Source organism: Lynx canadensis, chromosome D4 (genome assembly GCF_007474595.2).
Source record: "Lynx canadensis isolate LIC74 chromosome D4, mLynCan4.pri.v2, whole genome shotgun sequence".
Classification (NCBI taxonomy): domain Eukaryota; kingdom Metazoa; phylum Chordata; class Mammalia; order Carnivora; family Felidae; genus Lynx; species Lynx canadensis.
Window position 1 is genome coordinate 44,689,029 of NC_044315.2, and position 20,749 is coordinate 44,709,777.

At 38.9% G+C, this 20,749-nt stretch overlaps 1 protein-coding gene across 3 annotated transcripts in view; it reads right to left on the reverse strand.

The window, feature by feature from the left end:
• Positions 1–20,749, reverse strand: part of MLLT3 (MLLT3 super elongation complex subunit) — a 287,962-nt gene that overhangs the window by 20,858 nt on the left and 246,355 nt on the right. The window lies entirely within an intron of this gene.

The window sequence follows — 20,749 nt, forward strand, 5'->3', positions numbered from 1 at the left end:
CGTGTTTACTGCTATCCAAATCTCCTTCTAAAAGATTACCTTGATTGCCCTTTCTGCAATGTTTGATGGACTCGACCGGTTAAAACATAGTGGTAATGAGGCCAAGGTCACTGGTTCAATCACATTATGAGCCAGTTAATTTCACTCTGGTCCAAGGCCATGACCCAACCCTAACCCCATTCATCCACAGTTTGCAAATAGAGGTAATGTTCACAAGGAGATCTGGCCAAGTCTCACAAATGAGTCATGGGGAAATGTTGCCACCACTTAAAAAAACAAAATTAAAAACAAAAAGCACCCTTTAATTCCACAGCCTACAGATGCAGGGAGAAAGCATGATACACGTGTCCCACTCCTTCACCATGGACTCTCCTCATCCTCTAATACCCAGGACAAATGCCACTCCCTCCCTGGCCTGTCCAACTCACAGGTGTCTTCCTTTTCCAAACCCACTGAAAACGTGGCTCTCATCTGTTTGCTTCTGTGATATGCTGCAGTGTCGCGCGACCTGTGATGCATGTGTCTTTTCCCTCCAGCAGACTGCGGGAACTTGAAAAGGCAGGGGTGCGGGGGTCTCTCTGGTGCTTCTTGTTATCACCTCATACTTAGCATCAAGCACTGCATACAGCAGGCACTCTGTATCTGTGACTGAAGGCAGAGCATCAGGCCCTCTGTTCCACCATCTGCCACTTTCTAGAAGGCTTTGCAGTAGGTAAAAACGGGAAGAGCAAATGCATGGACAGAACAGTGCAAAGAATTTGATCGTACCATCAACACAGTCGAATTTTACGGATTTAGGCCAAATTTAACATAACTTACTGTTGGTACATTTGGCTGCAAGAGTGGGCTATTTCCACCCACTTTCTAATGTGCTCACAGCCTCACCTACACACTCATGTTATCCGAGAAAAACATGAGGTCTTTCCATGTACAGGACCTATCTTCTTTCTACGTTGCTCAGTGGGCGCCCGTTATCAGGGCCACGTGGAAGACAAACTAAGAGCACCAACGGAAGCCACTCCATGAGGAGAACCTCAGTCCCGTCGATAATGCAAGGTTTTCTCACCACCGACTGTTTCATCTCCCTGCCCCCCACCGACTCCCAACCCCCTCCTCCCCCCGGCAACACCGAGATCCAGACTCAGACACAAGGAAACACTTTCAGGCCTTCCAAATGCACACTTCACGTCCTCGGGCTGGATGGGAAAACAGGTGTCAGCAGTTTACCACTCATCCCGCAGGAAAAGAGCCAGACAGGATCTCTAATGAGCAGCAGGCGGCCACCAACCCTTCACCGCTGCAAGAGGTACCAGAGACGTGCCGCACGATGTCCTCCACGCTGCTGTCTGTGGCCCACACACAAGAGGTGGTTCACGAGCACAAACGCCTGTGTGAGGCGCTCTTCGTGTCTGCTGAGTGGCGCGTCCACTGCCGCGCCACAAAGGTGAGCTGCCCACCACACGGGCGTGTGCAATGCCCAGCTGCAAAACATTTCCCCTGGGCGCCGTGGAGCACTCCTTTTCCTCTCCAGGGCGCTCTTTTCAGAAAAGTGTCTGCAAATGGTATTCTTTTGAGAGCTCTGGAAACCATGTGGGAGCCAAAAAGGAGGTTTCCTTACGAGTGAGTGGAGGGAGCTCTAGGTCCCTCTCCTGCCGGACCAGTCATGTTGCACTGGACTCAAAAGAGCCGTTCTGCCAGAGCTATTTGCTGAGAGTGACATTAATGGGGCAAGCAAGAGGGGATGGTGGTCATCTCTCCAACCACCCCCTGCCAAACTTGATCCATCTGCCTCAAGCATCATGCCAGGGCCAGAACCAAACCTGCAGGCAGCCTTCTTTTAGCTTCTTAACCACAAACAAGGTTAATAATTCCACGGTTACCATCAGAAAATTGACCAAGAGTAAAGAACAGAATACAACAGGAGAAAAAGGCTTTCGTTCAATGTTTATCATTAACACCACGCCTGATCCGCAAAGGATTTAAGGGCGATAGTGCTTAATTCACTGCAAATATGAACACAGAAAGTTTAAAGCAACAGAGGTGAATGGAAAAGGATACAATGTTGAATGCTGGACAGCCGATTTCAACGTCCTGGGAGCTTTTTGTAACCAGAACAGGGATTTGTGCTTTGGGAGCCAAGGAGACCCCTTGGGATGATCAAAGACAGTGAGTCTCCCACTTTCATGGGCATCAGAATTACCCGGAGGACTTGTTAAAACACAGACAGCTGGGTCCGACTCCAGAGTTTCTGAGTCAATAATTCTGGGATAGGGATGAGAACCTGGATTCCATAAAAGTTCCCAGGTGACGCAGCTGCTGTTCTGGCGACCAACCCGACTTTTAAGAACCGCTGATCAAGGATCCAGAGATTCATAGCCATGGATATTCATCAGAATCAGTTGGGGGGGATTCTATACATATGGAAATTTTGACTCAATGGGTTTGGTGTGGTGGGTCGGGGCATATTTATATTGTAAAAGCTCAACAAACAGTATTAATGAAAATTCCAAGCAGAACACCACTGATACTAGGTTAATCATTTCTTTCCTTCTAAATGCAAAAGCATGTTTTGGAAAGAATCTTAAATTTATGAAAGCGGAAGAAAAAAAAAAGCATCATGAGAAAAAATAGAAACTGATTGATGTTTTTAGAAGTAGCATCCTTGCCTTCTCATCAAAGTGTTTTGCAAGAAAAGCACCCTGAAAAAAATGCAGTTACCACTCAATAAAGACACTTAAGAAGCATGTACAAAAATCACGTCATAGCGGATGGGCCTTAAACTTACCTAACCAGACCACAGCAGAATTAAACTCGATGTTAACTGCTCAAAAAGCTATTCTGCTATTAGATGGGGCTGACACAGTCTTACAGTTTATCACATCCAACAAGCAACAACAAAAAAGCGTTGCTCACTTTAAGTCTGTATTTTATTTGAACATAAAATCAGATTTACTCTCCAAAAACACAAATCAAGGATGACTTTATAAATGAGGAAAGGTTTTTTTTTTGTTTGTTTGTTTTTTTAAAAACTGTTCACCAGGGGCGCCTGGGTGGCGCAGTCGGTTAAGCGTCCGACTTCAGCCAGGTCACGATCTCGCGGTCCGTGAGTTCGAGCCCCGCGTCGGGCTCTGGGCTGATGGCTCAGAGCCTGGAGCCTGTTTCCGATTCTGTGTCTCCCTCTCTCTCTGCCCCTCCCCCGTTCATGCTCTGTCTCTCTCTGTCCCAAAAATAAATAAACGTTGAAAAAAAAAAAACTGTTCACCATAAAAAGAGCTAGATTAAGATCTTTACAGACCCCAAGGACTAAAAAGATCGTTGCTTCCTCTTGTCCCCTCCTTACATGTATATGTGCCAAAACCTAAGTGTAAGGGAACCTCAGTGAGGTTCTGATTATTTCCATTACTAATTGGATACTTGTTTTTGAAATATCAAAATCTGCCCCACTAAAAAAAGTTTTGGCCTCTTCCTGTTTAGGCCCAAAGGACACATGCTTAACTGACCTCCTAAGTTCTCAAACGCTAGACATGAAGCTTAAACAGTGTGTTCCACAGGGACCGAAGTCTGGGCTTAAGCACCTCAAGTTCTATGACACTCATTATCATATCAAGCATTCACTGAGTGTTAAACTTGGGAATCTCTCTCTCACCTTGCCTGCTCAAGGCTTTCCCAATATCTAATAAAAACCTGACTTCATTGGGATAAAAAACAATCATCTCAATTTCTACTGCTTCAGCATTAAGGTCCTCAGAGAGTGAGGGCACTGAACCTCAGGTGGAAGTGATAATGTTAAATTGTGCAATGGAATCAAAATCCCTAGCCCACTACTGTTACAGGGTACCTCATCAACATCTGGTTGCTACTATTACTTACAATAGACCCCATAGTCCTCTTTTGCCTAAAACAAGATCTATCTTCACTACCAAAACAATGGGCCTACCAAGATTTGCAATGGAATCTTCAACATTAAATGGCTATGCGAAATCATTTTATAATGGATTTTCTACGGAGGATTATTTTTGTTCAAGACGAGTAAGAAAAACCACATGTTTACAACTCGTACGAGTTAAGTGCTTCAGAAGAGAACACCTGTCAAGGCAGGTCACGCGAGAGGGCTTGTAAATCTGGCATTGTTTCTTACGCTGGGAGCAAGGCTTCCTCCTTAGGTGATCAGAAGGCAGAAGAGGCCATCTTTTCTCAGAGGCCACTGTATTTCTGAACAGAATTTCAACTTGATCTTTAAAGCAATCAAAATAAAGAAAAAAGGGGGAGAATAATATATGCCTTTTTTTTTCTTCAGTGGAAAGGGAGAGAATATAACTAGTTAAACAGAAATGATTTTAGATACATTGCTACTTGTTTTCCACAAAATTTCTGCCTTGCTGAGTAAAAGAAAACATAGAGCCTGCAATAAAAATGACCTTTTTTGCACAAATATCCAGAAAGACTGTGTCAAGGGTGAGTGCTAAACAAAGAAATCACAAATGTAATACACTTTATTTATATCTCTATCAACTTTTGTGACTAGAGTACTAGGTTCTTGTCAGTTTAGTGCTTCCTTCACTAAAAATTAATAATCATCTGACACTTTTTTTCCTCAGCATATAATACCATTTAAATTTTTTTTAATGTTTATTTTTGAGAGAGAGAGACATACAGAGAGCAAGTAGGGGAAGGGCAGAAAGAGAGAGAGAAGGAGGGAGACATAGAATCTGAAGCAGGCTCTAGGCTCTGAGCTGTAAGCACAGAGCCCGATGCAGGGCTCGAACCCACAAACCATAAGATCATGCATGACCTGAGCCAAAGTAGGTTGCTTAACCGACTGAGCCACCCAGGCGCCCCAGCATATAATATCATTTAAAAGACTATCTCATTTATGATGGATGTTAACTGAACTCACAGTGGCAATCATTTCACAATATATCCACGTATCAAATGATTACATTATACGCCTTAAACTAATACAATTTTATACGTCAACTGTATCTTGATATAACTGAAAAAAAATAAGACTACCTCATTTAGTCCCTCTTCAATAAGAAACTGAAGATAATCCAACTCAACTTTCAAATATACACTTAATTCATTTTTAAAGAAAAATGACATATCCATTTTAAACAATTATGGGAAATGTTCATCATAGGAGTGTAGTCTCTTACCAAATTCCCATTGATAGGTAATATATGGTGATAGGTATGTCAACAAAAGGTAAGCTTGCAGGCAAGCAAAGAACTAAGTATTAAAAAGTTGTGAAATAACACGGATTAACAATCTCACAAGAATGATGCAAGAATTATCAAAAGGGCAGACATGAGAACTTTTATTTTCATTTGATTTTACACTAATAACCGCTTCAAAATAAACATGCTAAAAGAACAAAGCTTTATTATATAGAAAGATAATATATCTTTGTGTCACTCTATCTATCGTATTATTTCCTTTGCTTGACCATTAGAAAGGCAAGTGTTACGGACTGAATGTGTTCTGCTAAAATTCATATGTTAAAGGCCTAAACCCCCACAGGATGGTATTTGGAGATGAGGCGTTTGGGAGGTGATTAGGGTAATTTGGGAGGTCATGAGGGTGGGGCTTTCATGATAGGATTAGCGCCCTTATTTAGAAGAGACACCAAGAGCTCTCCTGCCCAGCATGTGAAGAACACAGTGAGACGGAGCTGCAAGAAGAAAACCCTCACAGGGGAACCAAATCAGGCAGCACTTTGAACTTGGCCTTCCCAGCCTCGAGAACATAGGAAATCTGTTATGTAAGCCACCTACTCTGTGGTATTTTGTTACAGCAGCCCAAGCTGATTAAGACAAAAGGGCCTATTTTTTATCCCCATTTTACTGATGGTGAAACCAAAGCACAGTAAGCTTAAGCGGCCAGTAGGTAACAGTCAGGAGGATTAGCATCCAAGTTTTCTGACTTCTAATCCAGTTCTCTTTCCACTTACACCTTGAAAAAGCAGAATTAATTTAAAGCAGCGTTCTGAACACACTAACACTCTGTGATAACACTAGTCAGGGAACAGAGTTTTCTATGTCACTGTCGAAGCTGCACTGAATATCCTTCTGTCCATGAGGGACTTCGGTACCCAAAACAAACCAGTGATAAAACCCTGCATCCCTGGGTCTGAATGTGCCTGTGTCAATTGCTTCTAACATTTGTCCAATCAACGCTACAACAGATCCTGGCTACTCCCCTCACTAGTTCAGTAAGTTTTGCTTAAAACAGCAAGGAGTTTTCTCCTAGAATGGCCCTGATCCTCTTGACATTGGTACTGATCAAGAAGACTGACATCAGGCGACACGCTACGATCCTTTATTTTATTTACCTTCTAAAGTGATCTACTCTTGTTATTCAGCTCTTCTATACAATCCATACATAACCCTCGGAAAAAAAATAGATTTAATGTTTTAAATAATCTGCCAACAGGTCTTTCTTTGAAAACAAAGAGAAAGTGGGGAAAGGACACTGGAATAGGAAGCTACAACTTTTATTGCTTAACAGTTACTCAAGCCTGTGACCAAAGGGTTGGCAAACCCTCTCCATTTGCAGGTATTATGACAAATGAAATGAACTTGATGTTAAATTGTAGGTGTATTTAGCCTGCGGGGCCCTTACATTTTCAAAAGCTATTGTCATGCCTGTCATTTTCTGGTAAGAGAGCAAGATCCTAAGAACTGCCCTCTCTCCTGTTAGCAAACCAGAAGCCTTATTTCTGTTACATAGCCCACTTACGGACAAAATCATCCTGGAAGCCCAGATAATTGGCTTTATATTGTGATGCCTCTGTTTTGAGCATTTGCTGCCTTCTTCCTTATTATTGTCACCTTCACTGTTATTATTAAATGCTGTCATCATTTGTGCCCATCACCCCCAGTCTGAGAACACAGAATCCCATTAGGAAACGAAATGGCCTTGGGGAACAAGGGCCTATAAATCTTTCCACGAGACCCTTTTCCACACTTAGGGATGGCTATAATTTTCTTTTAGCTTCCTCTCTTTTAAACACAAGAGCCCCAACTCTTTTATCATCACCGGTTGTACTTGGAAGGCTGCTACTGACTATTGTGGCCAGAACATATGATCTTCCAAAAAATCCGGTTGTTGCAGGATGGTGTATATTCCAGATGTGTGCCCCAAATCACACACTTGTTAAGAGCTTTAGGAATGAGAAATTATCTGGAAACAGACCATTTATAGTTGCACTCCCTCTAAGCATGTTGTTATTCTGTGAACAAAGACCATGTGCATAGAAGTTGTGTTTCACAACTGGCCATAAAATATACCACTGGGTTGTTAAGCCAGAGACTTATCTTTTAACTGCTCGCGCTCTCTCTCTCTCTCTCTCTCTCTCTCTCTCTCTCTCTCTCGTGTATTTTGAGGATTAGGGTAGAGAAAGAAAAAAGTTATAAGTGACAGGGTTTAGAGCTGTAATGCCTCACAAAAGAGAAAGAAAAAAAAAAGTTTCCTCGCAGAATTGCCCCATAATTAACCACTATTGAAGGGGACCACTGAACATTAGAACACCATTGCTCATCAGTTAACAATAAGATCCTGAAACTGTTGTCAGAACAACTATTCAGTTCCTTGTGAAATAACCCACCTGTGCAGTGCAGGAGACGCCTGAAATATTGTAAAAGTATTGTTGCATTCTTTCGCCATATAAGGGCAGTGTTGAACAAAGTCCTAAAAGTATGTTATATGCGGTTGTAACTCTCAGTTTTGGATTATAAAACTTAAAATATTAAAGTAAATTAAATAGAATGAGTTCAGGGTATCAAAAAGATGTAATTAATTGAAATGAAGTAAAGCACAGATACACCTGAAGAGATCATCTGTCAAGACATTAAACTGCATTTTCTCATTAACTTTAGACCTTTTTTAAAAAAATGGCTTACTTTAAAACGGCCATAGCGCATGTGATGGACAGCTATAGAACCTTTATAGTCTTACACAAATGTCAAGAAGTTTTATTAATTTTAATCTTTGGACATCTTAGAGAATTTCCCCCATTAAACGTGAAGCTTAGATTTACTATCCTAGCAGCAGCATCAAGACTCCATTTTATTTGCTAAGACCTTTCCTTCCGCGGTACTTTGACTTCCAAAATAACCAAAGTCCACTGGGGAAAAAGTATTGATTTAAAACCATCCGATCATCACCAGGTCAAAACGCAACATTTCTCATTATCAGTCTATGATTTATATCACAAAGATTGCTGATAGTTGCAAGCATTAAGTCTTTACACGCCCATATCTCCCTAATTAAAATAACAGTGTGCTTTCCAGGTAACACACTGAATCCCTTTCTTCTGAATCAGCACTCCAAAGTTCCATGGGGGTGGGTATGTGCATGCATATGCATACAGATGGATGTAAGATAATCCATGGGGGTAGAAGAAAATAATAGAACCCTTACTTATTTTCTTTTTAATTTTCCAGTATTTGTATGTGCCTTCTTGTACGGAATGTTAGCACAGTCACTGCTACAATTTAGAAATATACATACCTTGGGGATACAAGTTTATCGAGAGAGATGAGCTTTAACCTCAACTCTATAGATAATTATCAGCTCGAATTCTGTAAGTTACCTGCTCAAATCTTAATTATATCACATAGATTACAAATTCTGGAGTGATAGGTGCTAAAGACACAAGGCAGTGTCATATCAGTTTATTTAGAGACCATCCAGATTTTTGTATTTTATATTTTACACTCAAAATTTACTTAGAGCTTAAATTTTAACTTTGAAGTTAAATAGAAATACTCTAACAAAGCTCCTTGTCAAATAAGAGGTAACACAGACTTATTTAAAAGATTTTAAAGTGCACAAAGATCTTAAAAACTCGACACAAAATGCTTAACATGACCTCCCTGCAATTTGAGATTATCTTTACTGTGGGTCTGTCTGATAATTTTATAGTGTTTGCTGAAAATTACACACTAAGGGGAACTGAAAATTTTATAAACAGCCTAACATCTAAATATGCTATACTTACATTCGCTTCTATCTAAAGTGTTAAGTACTAACACAAAGTTGATAAAAATAAAACTCTCTTTAAGAATTCCCCTCTATTTAATGAAAACAAATGAAAATAGCAAAAACACAGCCATTTAAGAGATTGTTCTCATGTGAACACATTAGGAGGTGGGGGGTTTTTTGTTGTTGTTTTCTTCTTAACGCACCCCCTTAAAAACTGTGGCATTTGAGATCAACACATTCCCTATTAGTAATATTAAATTCTTGTCAAGAACAGGAGGAAAGCTACCGCTTATAAGACTCTAAAGGAACCTACACTTCCATGCACACATATAAGCCCAACAGTTGCTTTTCTTCATAAATCAATCTATTGTTGCACCTCATAATGAGAAGGCAGATTTACTGCCTTTTACCGCCTTTTCTCACCATCAGAAAGATGCCTATTTGGGTAATAGGACGTTTCTCTTCTTCAAGGGTGTTTGGGATTAGGGAGGCAGGGGCAAGAACCTTTAACATCTGCTCCCTTCAAGTGAATGACACCTCCAGTTCTCACAGCCGGGATGCTGAAAAGCAAATGCCCATAAATTGACAAAATTCTCTAACTTGAAGAAGCACAACTCTTTAAATACACTGAAGACACAGCTCTAAAACGCACATGTGGGATTTGAAGGTTAGACTGTAAAACTGTAAAATGTATCATTTTGCTTGCTAACATTGTAATTCAACTGCCATAAAATCATCATCATAGAACAATAGGAGTTTTGGAATAAAGACCTTTGACTCCATTATCGTGAATTTTCTCTAACTCCGAAAACACATCTAAAGTACAGGCTGGTAAGACTTTAATCATTTGTGATCTCAATATTGTACAGTAAAAACAAGATAGTTTATAATATAGACTAACATTCTTCTGGCTTTATTTACTTATTTTTCCCTTAGGGAGAAATATTTAAGAATTGTGAACTTTAGACTTTAATTTAAAAACAAGAGGAAGGCACTCAACAGCATCTAATTCCTAACCATCTGCCTGTTAAAAATACATACACACACACACACACACACACACACACACACACGCGCGTACGCACCCACTCACTCTAGTTAGGCTAAACATTCTCAGCAAGTAAGTAGATCTTGATGGATCTAAACAGAAGTTTCAGTAATCATAGTTCTACTTTTGGAAACACTGCTATCTTTAACAAGCATCATGATTCCTACTCGCAAATGCAATCAACCACAAATTAAAAGCAAAGAGGCACCAGCCACTACAAATAAATGAAGTGGGGCAGGTACTGGATTCCAGAAGAACCTCTATTTTTGGACAAAACTACATGATGTCTTGTGTCCGAGAATGTGGCGTATTGCCTAGCAAGCTAGGCTTCTTGTTACTTTGGGCTATCTTTTGTCACTTAAGCAATGCTTTCTGACAGTTTTACAGGCTGTTATCCCAAGGACTTCAGTATTTATGGCCTTTATTCGCTTGGGCTTTCTGCTCTTATCCACTGGTTACTAATCACTAAATAGATTTTTTTTTTTTTATGGGACTGAAATTAGCTCAAAGGACGTCCTTCAACAATGGCAGCTCAGGACAGCACCGGCTAAAGGTCTTCTCCTCGGCCCTCTTCCTTGCTCTCTTCAATTTTCTCCTCCTTACAGACAAGTTAATGAGGATTCAGATTCACACTGTTCAATTAGAGCCACAGCACACATGATTTATGGCATTCTCAGAGGACGGTTTGGAACTGCTTCTGAATTGATCCTCAGAAACGCATTCAATTTCAATATCTCAAGAATGATTTAAAGACCCACACTTGTTTTTTTTAATCTTCATGAAACGAGAGCATTCCCTACTTGTACAATCATTATTCAGGAAAAGCTCAATTCTAGAATCCTTAACCATACCCATCCAGGCATGCACGTTTCAAATACATACATTTTATTTTAAAACTTTAGCACATTTAGCTTATCATATGGCAAATTTCTTCCTATAAAGACTACTTATCACCTTTTTGTCCACTACACATAAAAGACCAAGTGCTGAAAAGCAAGAAAAAAACATAGACTCTTCTTTCCACTTAATCACATTTGACTTAAACATCTCCTTAGAGATTGGTTTTTATCTTATAACAATGTGAAATGTGTAACAGGTCAAGTCCTCTTTACCAGCTGAATGCTTGAAACCTGAAAGGCAAATTAGTCTAGAAAGCGGTGTCTTCTTATCAACTAAAAACCCGAAAGAAAATTAGAAATACCGATATTATTCTCATAAACTTCCTGATGAACTAGGCAAACTGCACAATTCACCGAGTGTGGGCCAAGCGGTGGGGGAGGGAAGTGAGGGAAGGCGAGAGGAGCTGACTGTGAAGCAAAACTAAGGCTCTGCTCACTGCTCTAGAATAGAATTTACTAAATATGACTCTTCCTGGAATGAAAGGGAGTTATTATGATCAGCTTCTGTTTTCTCTGAAATTATGCTGGAATGAAAACATTTAAAAAGGAAATGCTATTCAAAAAAAAAAAAAAAAAAGGTTTCTTAAGTCTTTAGATATTTCCATGCCTGGGTAAAAACCGTATGTTCTACCCCATCAGAAAAAAATAACTTTAATTTACGAGATTAGTATTTACATGAAATTACTTTGCCCACTTATATAAAACATTAACTATTTGGACATCTAGAGACCCATATGGTAAATTCTCCTGGAATATAGTTCCAGGGAAATTTATTTCTGCCAATGAATGTCCGCTCATTCTGATATCCCAACATAAAACTACATAACTCTCATACTTCTCTAGGATAAAAATGGTAGACCTTATTGCCCATGTATAAACTTTGCCCAACTCTGAATAAATCCTACGGTCTTTAAATTTTGTTACTACTTAACTTGGTTTTTGTCACATATATTGTTTTGTCATATATATTAATCTGTAAGGCAACTTCCATTCAAACAGGCAGACAGTAGAACTATGAAACAAACTGACAATTAAATACATGTGTTTGTGTAAGAATCTGCATAGCAATAATTTTTTAAAAAATAAGACCATCTCTCTGGGATTATCAAAACATATTAAGGAAACACTGTAATCTGTAATTAAGAGATAACTAATTTTTATCAAATCCTCTAGTAGTTAGATGACAAGTGTTATTTTTCAGTAAGTTAAATTTTACACTGTTTGCTTTTATATCTAAAAATGTGTGAATGGGGAAAGAAAAACATTTGGAGGTATGGCTTTTCAAAATATGATAAGCTATATAATTATGATAAAATGAAAGACCAGTATTATTCTTTTCTGGATGAAAAGATTCATTTCAGACTAGTAAGATTTTTACAAATCTAATCCTTAGCTTTCTTTAAGAAAATGAAAGGAAGTCTATACTATTACAATCATGAGCAGAAGAAACTTCAATATGTATAACTTCTAACTTCTTTAATATGGACTTGGACAATTCCCGGGTAGATAAAATACATGTAAATTCTTGGAAGTCAAGGGAGAACCGTACCTTTTTTTTTTCTACCTTAAATCAGTCTGAGGGAAAAAACGCACATCAGGGTTCCATTATATGATGACGTATTAGAAAATCATACCTATTTTATAAACTTCTCTAATTTTTTAATTAGATCGATGCGTGCTATATGCAAATTAGTGACCTAAAATCAGGAAGGTTTTCCTGAATTCTTCTGTAAAGAGAAACCCCCTGTGTCTTCCGTTCATCTCCTCATGCTTACCCCCTTCTTTCATTACCTTGTAGAACATCGTAGAAGCTGTCTTTCCTATGAAGTTGCTGCTCACCGTAAATAAACTTTACATACAGCTGGCCTTGAAAAATCAGAAATACAGCAAGCAAAGAAATCATCCTCACCTCTTTTAAAAGAAAACAGAGTAGCCCTCAGGAAAACAGAAGTGCCCCAAAGTGCAAGGAGTTGAGAGCTGTTAAGAATGATCCTCTTGAAAAGAAAGAAGTCTCCTTAGGCACCCACATGTATATTTAGATTAGAATGGCAGTTTAAATGACAGCAAACACATGGTCATGACTTCCCAATTGCTCATTCATCCAACACACACACACAGGCTAATCAGAAGCAAACATCCACCCCAAACTGTTTTAGAAACTGGCTTCTTCCATCTGATACTGCCCTATGTGTGGTGAGCACACATTCTGCTAGAGAGATCAGATGTCAAATACTTAACTCTCTCTCCTACTACACCGGGATCTTGAGCCTAATGAGGCTTTAGCATTCTAGAACATTTCTCTAAAGTAACTCCGACTTACCAACTTAGGTCAGTTGAGTAAACCCCCTGTTCTAGCCCGCAGTTTTATGAAGCACATAGTAAAGAAATGGCCATTTCAAGGTTCAAAATCTATTTGTCTCATGAGTATTGAAACCGTACGACCTGCCCATCCTATCAGTAATACACTCCTATTCCGTCAACAGAGCAAAGTCACCGCAGAGATCATGTTTTTGTGTACAAATAAAGGGTGGTAGGGTTAAAAGGTGGAAATACTGAACATGAACTTTAAGCTCCTATTCATTACTAGGGTTCCCATAACATTTTCCAGTAAACAAGAAGAAAAAAAAAAAAAGAGCAAACACAGAGGGCACTGTTTGGACACGGCTATGAACTACACCTACAACACTGCTGTGTCATATAGATGTTTGTGTGTGTGTGTGTGTGTGTGTGTGTGTGTGTGTGGTATATGTGCACATTTATTGAGATTCATCTTCAGTAAGATGTGTTAGTAAGTGAGATGCAGACAGCCAAGTGCAGTTGCTGGCTCTGTGATAAAAGGATAGACTATAAAAAATGGCAAGCAATTTTAAAATAATTATAGCTTACTTTTGGCATGAATTTTGTGCTTAAATCTAAATGTCAAATACTTCGAACACTCAAAGGCTACAGGGTGAAGGTAAAAAGAATAAAATAATATAATGATCTGGGGTCAGGTTCTAGAAACATTAGTCCTGGGGTGAATCCTGATTCCACCACTTTCTAGCTATGTGACCTGAGGCAGGTAACATTATCTCTCCAGGTGTTGGGTTCTTCATCTCTAAAGTGGGGGGGGGGGTGAAATTAATAATGTACTAATTCCCACTGTTAGTATGAGAATATAGATAATGTACATAAAGCATGAAAATAGAGCATTAAATAAATGATGTCTAAGTAGCTACTGTTATCAATAATAACAACTGTGAAAGTATGTCTGAGAAAAGTCATGTAAGATTCTATTTGGCTTACTCACCCTCTCCCCCCATAACAGTATTCCCAGAAATGTATTTGACACTTCAAGAAATAAGGCAACCTCCTTTAGACTGATCCAAAAAGAGTTTTTGCCCCCTTTAAACTTCTCTTGGAGCAGAGAGCTTATAAAATGCCTAGTTCAATGCCTGGTATAACAGACTTTGTAGAAAGGACTTCTATACAAACAGACTAGACAAAGATAAGAAGTAAAAACTGATAGTTAATCTAAGTACAAATCACTTACAGACAAGAATTGCCTGGTCAAGCAATAACTAAGAAGTCACAGAAAAAATAAAGTGAAATTCACTTAGAGCATCTCACTGATGGAGACCCATAGGCTTTTCCTTACACAGAAAAACATGGACCCCAAGAGTCTCAAGAAAAAGATCTATTTAAAGAAAATACTAGTGCCATGATATTGTTCTTGACATTTCATGTCAATTTTACAGACATATATATATACATATATATATATATTGCTGTCATATGTTAACTTGTCTTAGTAGTAAAAAGACAAAAACAGATGGATGCTGATGGCTTCATGGCAGAAAGATTTGTCCTGTGGGTTTGCTACTTTTACAAAAGTATGACAAAGAAATTCAGAAGCGGGTGAAACTTCAGTCTTAATTGGAACTTCTTTATGTTGTCTGACAAATTAAGATTGTAAGTAGCCTTAATTATACAACATCTGTTCACGTGGTATCATCAATGTCAAGTTATTTCCCTTTTTTGTTCGAAAATCACGATCACTTCGTGCAGTTCCTGCACTCCCAGAAAGAGATTTTGTTATATACTGAAGTTAGCAAATTTGATATACTTGAGAAATAAGATTATTTCCAATGTTAATGGTACCCCCAAACTTGTATTTAATGTTCATCTGTACCTATCATTAAAATTTAATATAACCTAACACAATTATCATCAATAGGATGCAGGTGTTGGATGATTTTATTAGTATCAACACTACAGGCAAATTAAGATTTCTTCCCATGCGATGGGGTTCTGATAAATATCAATTCGTTGGTTTACTGAATCCTGAAGATCAAAAGGCCCTACATATGGCACTAATAAATCAAATAGAGTCACCAAATCTACAGTCTGTTTTCTTTGGCTAAAACTGCAGCTTTACTTACACAGCCTTATCTACTCCTAAAAATTCTCTGCCAAACCAAATTTAGCTCACCAAGAGTACAGAAAATATAGCACTCCCCAGCTGCTCCCTCCTGGGGTTTTTGAAGTTCAGGGATACTATTGTACAGTGGTCTAGAATATCTGGTCTGTTCCTTTCTCTTGCTTTCATAGATCTCATAATCAACTAAAATTCATCTGGAAAGTAAAAAGTTACATCTAAGTTCAGACTGGAAAGTTGGAAAATACTTTTATTTATTAATGAAACCTACCAGGAATAAGGGTTCTAAATAAAAATCTCTAAATTATTAGCACCATACATTACCAAAAACAGTAAGTTCTCACAAAACTTTTGTCTCACTCTACTTAAGTATAAATTAGAATTCCTGACGTTGGAATTCTATTCAGGTATTTATAGTCTAAATAATCACTTTCTGATAAACTGACCCTAAACTTTGTGTGACAGCAGTATTATTCACAAAAAGAAGGGGCTAGGAGCACCTGGGTGGCTCAGTCTGGTTAACCCTCTGACTTTGGCTCAGGTCATGAGCTCACAGTTTGTGGGCTCGAGCCTCGTGTTAGGCTCTGTGCTGATAGCTCAGAGCCTGGAGCCTGCTTCAGATTCTGTATCTCCCTCCCTCTCTGTCCCTTCCCCACTCACAGCTCTCTCAAAAATAAAATAAACATTAAAAAAAAGACAAAAAAAAGAGGGGGGGAGCTAGGAACAGATAATATAAGCAGGAAGAAAGCCCAGAAAAAATTCCATTCTCTTTTAGCTGGTTTCTCTACAGAGGATATGCTGACGGATAAACCATTCTGTTATATTTCAAACGTTGAAGGAAATGTACAAATAAGTACTGGGATCATGTTGTGTTTTATCATCTCATATAAACCTATTCTGTACTTAAAAAGTTTTTTACATAACTAATGTTTGAAATGTAAACAAAAAACAAAATATAGTTTCTTGACTTAATGGAGACCATCGTGAAGCAGTAAGAAATACTCCCTTTTCATGTCCAAAAGGCATTCACCAAAGTTGAACACCTGGCCCTAATAAGCTGAAATCTCAGCTAAGAATTTTTGTTCAATGTCCAAAGTTTCTCAATTATTGATATTTTGGACTGGACAACTCTATTGTGAGGACTGTCCTGTGCCTTGAAGAATGTTTAGTGGCATCTCTGGCTTCTATCCACTAGATACCAGTACCACCCCACCCTCAACATATATGCCCAGGGCATGACAATTTTAAAAAAGTCTCCAGACAGTGATAATTATTGGGGGGGGGGGGGAAGCAGGCAAAATCACCCCAGACTGAGGACCACTACTCTAGGCTAGTATTTTCTTGCAGTTGCCTATAAGGGCTTCATATAATCATGCGCCACCAGAGGCATAGCATTCCATTTTAATAAGGTCCTAAGTCCGAGCTCACCGTGAAATTACACCTTTGGTCCTACGAAATGCATTTCAATGATCTCTCTCTGGTACCGACGCAAAGATACATATTAGAGGAAACTACAATCTCTGCCTTCTGAGATATTTGCATCCAATCTCTTGCTTTAGTGATCTGGCCCATAATTCCACTTTATTTCTTACAGGATACCACTGCAGGCCCTTTGACCGAAACCAAACTCCCCTTTCCAGCTGGCACTGCCATTTCTGGATTCCATATCAGAACAAGTACGGATGTGTGCCGTTTGGTGAACAGAGTCCAAGAGGCGCCATGTGAAGACGCATACTTTACATAATGTTATCTGAATTTAGAGTTTGCAGTTAGCATTGGTGAATACAGAGTGGTACTATCAGTCCGTTTACATATCGAGAAAGCCTGTTCTGGGCCTGAAGTGACACGATGTACTGTTTATAGAAGAATCTCCAAGGCACGGTATGTCAGAGTAAGGAGAAGGATCATTCAAATCCCTCTTCGGTCAGTAGTCCCAAGGCTACCGCCTTAGAAGCCAATAAACCCAAAGTCTGACAAGTCAGCCTCTGAAATTTGTGTGCTTTTCTTTTTCTTGGCTACAGCTTTGCTAAAGAAAGACCAAGAAGGAGTTGGTCTGGCTGCTGTCATCAAGATTTGTTTGGAGGCCCAATCGCTGGAGTAATGAACCTTGTAGGAGTGAACAAAGCCTATTAATAGAAGCTTTCAGCTGCCACAGACATCACTGGAGGTGACAGACTCCATTCCATGGATGCCCCAAGCTTCTATTCTAAAGATGTGCTGAAATGATACAGCCAAGGGAATATATGACCACTTCAAATATTCCAGACCTCAGAGAATTCCCAGTAAGAAATGCCAACTGCCTTTTATGGCTATTAGTACTGGCTACTTTGCTCCTATGGTAACAGGCATGCTATTTTCTGGATATATATGTAAAATTCCAAACTGTCCTGAACTGAACCTAGATAATGAATTATGGGCCAACTAGTGCTGTTTTGTCCTAACATCCATTACTCTCCAACATAAAAACTCTGCTTCGTAGGGTCTTAATATATTAAGATGACCCTTAGCCCTTTTCATCACAAATAATTCTACTATTACTAAACCAATAGTAAACATTTTAAACTTCACAGGCTGTGGAACTCCTCGATGTTGACCTTGAAGCATGAAAACAGTCATGGACAATATGTAAAAAAAAATGGGCATAGCTGTGTTCCGATAAAACTTTATTTACAAAAACCAGCAGCACAGCATATTTGGTCCAAGGGCTATAATTTGCTGATCTCTACCCATAAGTACGTGGCACAACTTCTTGCTTACAGTGGGTTCAACCAAATTTCTCTGATTTAATTTACCATATCATTTCTCCTGGTCCATTTCTGTTTACACACACGGCAATCTTTGTTTTTTTGTTAAAAAAAAAAAAAAAGCAAACTTAATGACCTTGTTCACTAGCTATGTGGTTTTTAGCTCCTTTAAAACACTGTCCTATGTCAACTAAACAATTTTATTCCATGAAAAAGCGATGTTCTGATCTTGTTCAAGTTTCTCAGAGTTGTTGTGAGAGTCGCAACTGTGATATATTATCCTGAATAGTGAATTTCCATGCAAATTATACTGTTGACGTGTACAAATAAAATTTTCATCAATAAAATTACTCTTTACCAGATAAAGAGCAGTTCTTCTAACAGAGCAACATCTTGAAAAAGGCAGTTGGAAAAAGTTACAAACTTAGAATTCCAAAGCCACTGCAAATCCCTACAGGAAGGCTATCCAGAGGTCACTCATTTTAGCAAAGCAGTTCATTAATTGTTTTTGAAAGTTCAAATATTTAAAATGGGTAAATTTTAGATATCTGGAAGTACAAGTTCTGTAAACAGAAACACAGAACTGGCCCATGGGGGGATGGGAGAGTAACATCACAGCTGCCCAAATTAACAACCAGCCATGTAAAATACATATGTGTGTTTTAAGTTCAAACTGACATGTGAAGATTCAGTGTTTTAATTCTCACCTAGAAGAAACTTGCCACACTATAATCTTTAACCAAATTGATTCTTGTGCAAACTTCAAAGCAAATCAAGTGCTACTGAATGAGTCAGAAAATTTGCACTTGACTGCCTCTTTTGAATACTTATTCTAATAAACAACAAATCTCAACAGTCAGCTAAAAAAAAATCAGGGGGGTGCCTGGGTGGCTCAGCTGGTTAAGTGTCTGACTTTGGCTCAGGTCATGATCTCATGGTTTGTGAGTTCGAGCCCCACGTCGGGCTCTGTGCTGAGAGCTCAGAGCGTGGAGCCCGCTCTGGATTCTGTGTCTCCCTCTCACTCTGTCTCTCCCCTGCTCACACTCTGTCTGTCTCTCAAAAATAAATAAATGTTATAAAAAAAAAAAAAAGAAAGGAAGGAAGGAAGAAAAATCAGGGGCGCCTGGGTGACACAGTTGGTAGGCATCTGACTCTTGATCTTTGCTCAGGTCATGATCTCACAGTTCTTGAGTTCAAACCCCCACATCCAGCTCTATGCTGACAGTGCAGAGCCTGCTTGGAATTCTGTCTCTCCTTCTCTCTGTCCCTCCCCCACTTGTGTTCGCTCTCTCTCTCTCTCTCTCAAAATAAATAAACTTTAAAAAGGAAAAAAAAAAACTCAACCATTGACAAAGAGATAAGAGAATTTAAAAAAATGTTAATGTTTATTTATTTATTTATTTTGAGAGAGAGAGCAAGCATAGGAGGGGCAGAGAGAGAGGGAGACAGAATCCTAAGAGGCTCTGCACAGTCAAGCGCAGAGCCAGATGTGGGGCTTGAATTCAGGAACCGCGAGATCATGACCTTCGCCGAAATCAAAGTCAGGGACTGAGCCGCCCAGGCACTCCAGAACTTTTTTTTTTTTTTTTTTAAAGAAATCTGTTTTCCTCCAAAACAATCTCTTTAATCTTACGTTAAAGGGCAATGATGATAAAATAATTGCCAAAAACAAATTGTAAATTTAAAAAATGTTCATCTTTTTTTATAGAATTGCATAACTATACAAGCATTCTCCCCACCAGTAATAAAGATGTGGGTGGAGGCATATAGTTTACTTTGTTCTTTGTACTGAGGATACCTAAATAATTGACCCAATAGGACCTTCCACTCGGGAGAAAAATAACCCTTCTCCCTTACCATCTATCAAAATTCTCCAAATTTTCTCAGGATGCTCAGAGTTCAACAGAAATAGAAAAATTACACCAATAGGATGGTAACATTTTATCAATAATTTATTATGTGAAACTAGTAGCATTATTCACAACAGCAATCCACATCTCCATTAAATGATGAACAGATAAGCACATGATGGTATATATCCACATAAGGGAACATTATTCAGCTGTAAAAAAAAAAAAAAAAAAAGAATGAAGTTCTGCTACATGCTACAGAACAGATGAGCCTTGAAAACGCCACACTAAGTAAAAGAAGCTAATCACAAGAGACTGTGTATGATATCGTTGCACTGAGAGAAATTATCCAAAACAGGCAAATCTACAGAGACAGAAAGTAGATGAATGGATGGAGGGTTTTTTTATTTTTATTTTTGGTGGGGGAGGGGCAATGAAAGTGTTCAAAAATTGGTTGTGGTAACAATGGTTGCGCAGCTCTGGGAATACACTAAAAACCATTCAATTGAACACTTCGAGTGGAGAATTATAGGTTATATGAGTTCTATCTCAATAAAGTTGTTTTTATTTATTTTCATTTATTTTTTATTTAAAAAAATTTTTTTTTTAATTTTTATTTATTTTTGACAGAGAGACAGTGCAAGCCAGGGAGGGGCAGAGAGACAGAGAGAGAGAGAGAGAGAGAGAGGGAGACACAGAATCCGAAACAGGCTTGAGGCTCTGAGCTGTCAGCACAGAGCCCGATGCGGGGCTTGAACTCACGAACCGTGAGATCATGACCTGAGCTGAAGTCGGACACCCAACTG